This window comes from Podarcis erhardii (genome assembly GCF_964252035.2).
Source record: "Podarcis erhardii genome assembly, chromosome: W".
Classification (NCBI taxonomy): domain Eukaryota; kingdom Metazoa; phylum Chordata; class Lepidosauria; order Squamata; family Lacertidae; genus Podarcis; species Podarcis erhardii.
In genome coordinates, this window is record NC_138506.1 from 2,844,895 (window position 1) to 2,850,894 (window position 6,000).

General features: G+C 46.8%; 1 protein-coding gene across 1 annotated transcript in view; it reads right to left on the minus strand.

Annotated features, from left to right (window-relative positions):
* Positions 1-5,666, minus strand: part of LOC309333156 (putative helicase senataxin) — a gene marked incomplete at its 3' end in the record, with an annotated part of 138,795 nt that extends 133,129 nt beyond the window's left edge. Inside the window, exon 1 of the mRNA XM_081846559.1 lies at positions 5,527-5,666. The remainder of the gene's footprint in view (positions 1-5,526) is intronic.
* Between the last annotated feature and the right edge of the window lie 334 nt (positions 5,667-6,000).

The following is a 6,000-nucleotide window of genomic DNA, read 5'->3' on the forward strand; positions in this document are numbered from 1 at the left end:
TTGTCTGTTTGGAAGTATAAGTGACAGAGAGGACATAGGAAGTTGCTTTGTGCTGCTGAGGACCATTGGCCCAACTTTCTCAGTATTGCATACCCTTGCACACCCTTCAAGTATCCCTATTTTCCAGGGAGAGTCCCAGAATTACAAAAGCCATCCTGGCTTCTGATTTGATCTGGGAATGTCCCTGTTTCCCCATGTCAGTGCTGCCGCCACCAAACTCAGGGAGGAGCCGGCACTTGTCCTGAGCTGCGGCGGTGACGGAGCATCCTGTAGACTCTCCATGGCCATTGCCGCCGCCACCAACCCCCTCCCTTGGGTAGCTCATAGCGGCTGCTGGAGAACGGGTGAGGATGTGGAATGTTGGAGGGCAGAGTATTAGCTACACTGAACCACTTCCCTGAGGGCACCACTGAAAACTACAAAGGCTTACATCTCCAGAAGCACTGATGTCCATATCACATTCACTTGGGTATCACTCATTGGAGCCAACTCCTTGGGGTCGAGAGGTACATTCGGCCCAGGGTTCAAAACGAACACGTGCTTTTTGCAATTCAATAGCGCCACCTTGCAACCAAGTTTAGATTTCCTGTTGCAATGTTGCGACTAAAATCTCCAGCAAGGGCAACATCCCTAAGAGCAAGCACAAAAGCTGAAAACCTGTTACCAGGTTGTTGAGCTTAAGGCACTCTGCAAGAAGCCTTTAGATACGCAGGAAGAAGAAATCTGATTCCATTGTGCTACTGTTTGCAAGAGCTGCAAAGCAAATTGTCTGCTGGTCTGCTGTAGAAAAAACAGCAGAGCAGCTGGTTTTTTCAGCCCACCCCCACACCTCCCCTCCAGAGCTGGAGTTTAAGCAATGACCTTGGTGAGATAAAGAGCTCAGCCAAGAACAGCAAAGCCAGAGGAACAGAGGCTCCGTCTCCATAGCAACAAGACCAGATTTACATACCTCACAGAAAAAGGGGACTATGACTCAGTTGAGGGAGTCAGTAAGTAGACTTACAAGACTCTCCCCAGACTTCAAAAAAGATTCAGAATAAACGGTCCTTAGAACAGAAGATGGACCAACAAAACAAAGATGCTGCAGATAGTGTGGAAGCTATGGGACTTAGGGAAAACTTCCCACTGACAGGCACAAAGGCTCATAACATAGTATCATGCTGCTCCTTTGCCTCTATGCTGACCTTGGAATCCTCACACATGTTCATCAGTGGATGAACCATCAGGAAGACTTGATCCACTAATTCAACTTGGCTCAGATAGAGAGAATTTGTTAAGAGAGACTCTGAATATAGTCCTGGATGAACATCAGACAGACCATAATGGTGACATGAAAGAACTTACACCACATATGCATACAGGCTGTGTGGACTATGAAGTAGACCTGCGCACGTTATACAAATCACACCACAGCAGCGAGCATCAGGAATCTGCAAACCTTAAATATCTGGCACAAGAACTTCTAGAGAATGGTGAGCAAGAAACTGCTGTGCAAATATTTCCTGCTCGGCAAGAACAGCTACATGGCCAAAAGAAAAACTTGCATCTACCTGATGTTTCTTCTCAGGAGACTCTTCAAGAGTTCGACCTTCCAATATTATTAAAAGAGTCAGAGCAATTAAATAAAGATGTTCCAATTGAAGGATCTTACAAAAGCCAATCATTTTGTCAAATGAGACAACCCGCATAGAGACCCCAATGGAATGACTATTATTGTTATTCATTCATCCAAGGTCCATGGACTGTTACAACAGTTAAAACACAATTATTTAAAAGCAATTTGAAACAATTTACTGTCACAGAAATAAGAGGGCTTCTAAAAATATGCCCAAGCAGGCAAATGCATAGTTTTGCAGCCAGCCAACCCTTGTTGATTTTTTTTGGGGGGAGGGGTGGAGGCAACCAGATGGGGAGAAATGGATTCAAGTCCCTTTTTAACTTTAAAAATTCAGAGTAACCCTGGATCGGTCACTGTTTCTGAGACCAGTCAATCTCACAGAGCTGTTTGGTGGATAAAAAGTGGGGTGAGGAGGGAATAAACCTTCACCAGCACTAAGTACTACCGTTGCTAAGATTGGTGGTGGGGCTAACCTGCCCCCCCCCCAATGTTTTATTCAAGTAGACGCCCTTGCATGCTTAAGTTACAGTATAAAAACCCCAATTGTGCAACGATACAATATAGCTCTGTATTTAGGATACTATCTAAAACGCTCCCCACTCCAATCCCCAGCAAGTGACAGGGTCATAGCCTGTCCCATCAGGCTCTCTTTTAAACCAATTCAGACCACTGTTTACACAGACTAGCAGCAACCATCCAGAGTTTCACACAGAGGACATTTCCAGGGCCATCTGGAGATGCTGGGGATTTAAACTGGGACCTTCTGCATGTGAAATACTGTATATGCTCTACCAGGAAATTATTTCAGCCTAGGTGGTTGCAGTGGGGATGGGGGTGGGGAAATATAAATGGGCAGTTCTCTGGTGGGTTGAAGTATGTGTCATAGGAGGTCAAACACACAAGAACCCTCTCCTGTGTGTGTGCAGATCAAGAAGGAAAGTCACATATTTGGGGGCTCTCCCCAGGTGTGTATTAGAAGGGAAGCAGCAAATGCATGGGGTGTTGTTGTTTTTGTGTGTGTGCGAGCACGCAAGAGAGATTTAAAAAATGGCGGGGAGACTCTTCTGTGCTGTTTAGCGGGGAAAACAATCATATAATAATAATAATAAATTTTATTTATATCCCGCCCTCCCCAGCCGAAGCCGGGCTCAGGGCGGCTAACAACAATAAAACAGTACAAAAGTACAAAAGTACAGCATAAAGTACAGCATATGGGAAGAAAATGCAGAAAGGGGGCTCCTGTGTGCCTGCTGTGAGGGGGAAACTGAGTTGCATGGAGAACAAATGAGGTGAGAAAATATGTCCGTTGAGGGCATGGGCGTAGCCTGTTGGGATATGAGTACTACGCAGCTGCGAACAAGCAGTTCGATGTTTACATCACATGATGGGTCTAACCGTGGGACAGGATGTTCCAAGCAATTCTCAGGGATTTGTTCTCTGTCTAATATGCGACCTTCCTGTTGTTTGTGTCGAGGAAGTCTAACGCAGTTGCTCGGAGGAGACTGAGTGAGCAGACATGCTTTTTGTACAGTGTACAGTCATGAATAAAGTAGAGATGAAATAGTCTACTTTCTGACTGTTTTCTTTCTCCTGCTGCTATGCAAGGGGGAAGGGGGTGTGTACCTTTCATCAGGGAGGTGTCGCCTATCAAGATCTCTCTGGTCTGCCAGGATGCCAGCCAGGGTAGGTCACCGGCCTGGAAAGAGGAGCCAGCCTTCCCGAGGGGGCCAGTTTCCAAGAAGTGGTAGCACGTGGATGGTCGAGGCAACAAGGCACAGCTAAGGGGGGCAGCTGTCCCCCTAAATCAAGTAAGTCCATACAAAATACTTAGATGAGGTTCCGCACACCCCCCCATAAATCCTGGCTACGCCCATGGTGAAGGGCAAAAAGTCAAACACATGCAGTGGGGGGACGGGGTCTCTGCGTGTCCGTCAGGAGTAGAGATGTAAAATTTCCGGAAATTTTGAAGCCACGAGAAAAAAACGTTTTCCCTCTGTTTTTTCCCGGGGGAAAAATTGAAAAAAGTTCAGTGTGGAGTAGTTTTACAAATTGCATAAAACACAGTGTAGATAAAAGTATTATGCTTGCAATAAAACAGGTAACCAACCCCTTTTCCTCAAAAGCAACAAAAAAAGCAAGAAACCATCAACATTAAAAATAATCAGATTTGCCCCTTAGAACCAACAGCAAATAAAGTTAAGGTCCACCTCAATATTTAAGCTCCATAGAAGGTCTACCCTTTGAGTAGTGCTTAAAAAAATTATCCAAAACAAAATCCAAAACAAAAACAAAACCAGAAGAAACAACATATACAGTTTATTCTATCTCATTTTCTGAACTACTGCTATCCTTTTCCATTTCTTCTTCCTCTTCCTCTTTGTCATTTTTCTCATGGACTTCAAAAAAAAAAGGCTTTGGGGGAAAATGGGGGGGGGACACCTGTTTTTCCCCCTGTTTCCCCCCAGGTCTTTCCATCTCAACTTGACCACAGGCAGCACAAAGCATAAGGCAATTTTTCTGAATGCCAGGCCAAGAAGTAACCAACATCCAGTTACTGAATAGTATGCTGCACTACGGCTTAAACTTTGAAAGGAAAAGGCGTGTATGTGGTTTTTTTATTGAATTTGTTATTATATATTATAAACCGGACGCGGGTGGCACAGAGCCTAGGACTTGCCGATCAGAAGGTCGGCGGTTCAAATCCCTGCGACGGGGTGAGCTCCCGTTGCTCCGTCCCTGCTCCTGCCCACCTAGCAGTTTGAAAGAATGTCAAAGTGCAAGTACAGTGGTACCTTGGGTTAAGCACTTAATTTGTTCCAGAGGTCTGTTCTTAACCTGAAACTGTTCTTAACCTGAAGCACCACTTTAGCTAATGGGGCCTCCCGCTGCTGCCGCACCGCCGGAGCACGATTTCTGTTCTCATCCTGAAGCAAAGTTCTTAACCCGAGGTACTATTTCTGGGTTAGCGGAGTCTGTAACCTGAAGCGTATGTAACCCAAGGTACGACTGTAGATCAATAGGTACCGCTCTGGCGGGAAGGTAAACGGCATTTCTGTGCGCTGCTCTGGTTCGCCAGAAGCGGCTTACTCATGCCGGCCACATGTCCCGGAAGCTGTACGCCGGCTCCCTCGGCCAGTAAAGCGAGATGAGCGCCGCAAGCCCAGAGTCGGCCACGACTGGACCTAATGGTCAGGGGTCCCTTTACCTTTATTATAAACTGCATGATGGTAAGAGAGCTTTCTAAACAGTTTACAAACATATACAACAGAATATTAAAATGATTGATAAAACACAGTTAAAAGCAGGTATTTAAGAGTATTCAAAAGATCTTTAAAGTCAGCAGTGGTTAAAAGGAAGTAAATCACATGCAGCTTCTACGTGTTCAGATGGGCTGGCCCTAACGAAAATGTTTTGAGCAGCACCCAGAAAGAGTACAGTGAGAGCACCTGCCTGGTGTCAGTTGGCACGGGGCACCAAAGTGTGGGTGCTGGAAGGCCGGGGGGGTGGAAAAATTGGGGGGAAAGAGTGTGTGGAATATTCAACCTATGTCAAACTTTTTTTCAATTTTTCCGGAAAAAAGCGGCTTTGGAAAAAAACAGAAAATACCTGGGGGTTTTCCCCATTTTCCCCGGTTTCCCCCCAGGCCTTCCCATCTCTAGTCAGGAGAGAAACAGCCATATATAACGAGAGCACCCCTCTCCTGGCATGGGGGAGAGGAGGAGGAGCAAAGGCACCTTCTAGGATGTGATAGAAATGACGGGAGAGGAATAAAAAAAAAAGTTGTGAGGAGTAGCTGAGAGAGAAGGAGAATAGAAGTACCAGCACCCCATAACAATAATTCATGATAATTAACTGTTGTTGTTATGATGATGATTTTTTTGTACTCCCCCTTCACCACCGCCCCTTACCTGCTTCTCCGGGCAGGAGTCTCCGAGGCAGTCAGCTGCGCTCTCTCACTCCTTCCCAACCCTCACACCGCCAGCCCGTTCTCCTGTTCTGGGGCTTTGCCTCGCTCCCTCCAGGCATTTCCGGTCGGAGTGGCCCATCCCACTCCGCAACAGAAAATACTCATCCTAGGAGGTGGCCCCGCTCTCCTTCTGTCCCGCCTCTGACCGGAAAGAGTAAATGTGCTGGTCCCAGGGGGGATGAGGTACTATTACCGTAGGCCAAGATCAACAGGGAGCCGGGCGGGGTAGCAGGAACGATGGTAGGGCAGAAGCAGGAAGCCAGGCGAGGAACTGGAACACTGGTAGGGTAGAAGCAGGAGTCCAGGCGGGGAACAGGAACACTGGTAAGGCAGAAGCAGGAGTCCAGGCGGGGAACAGGAACACTGGTAAGGCAGAAGCAGGAAGCCGGGCGAGGAACAGGCACACTGGGAGTGC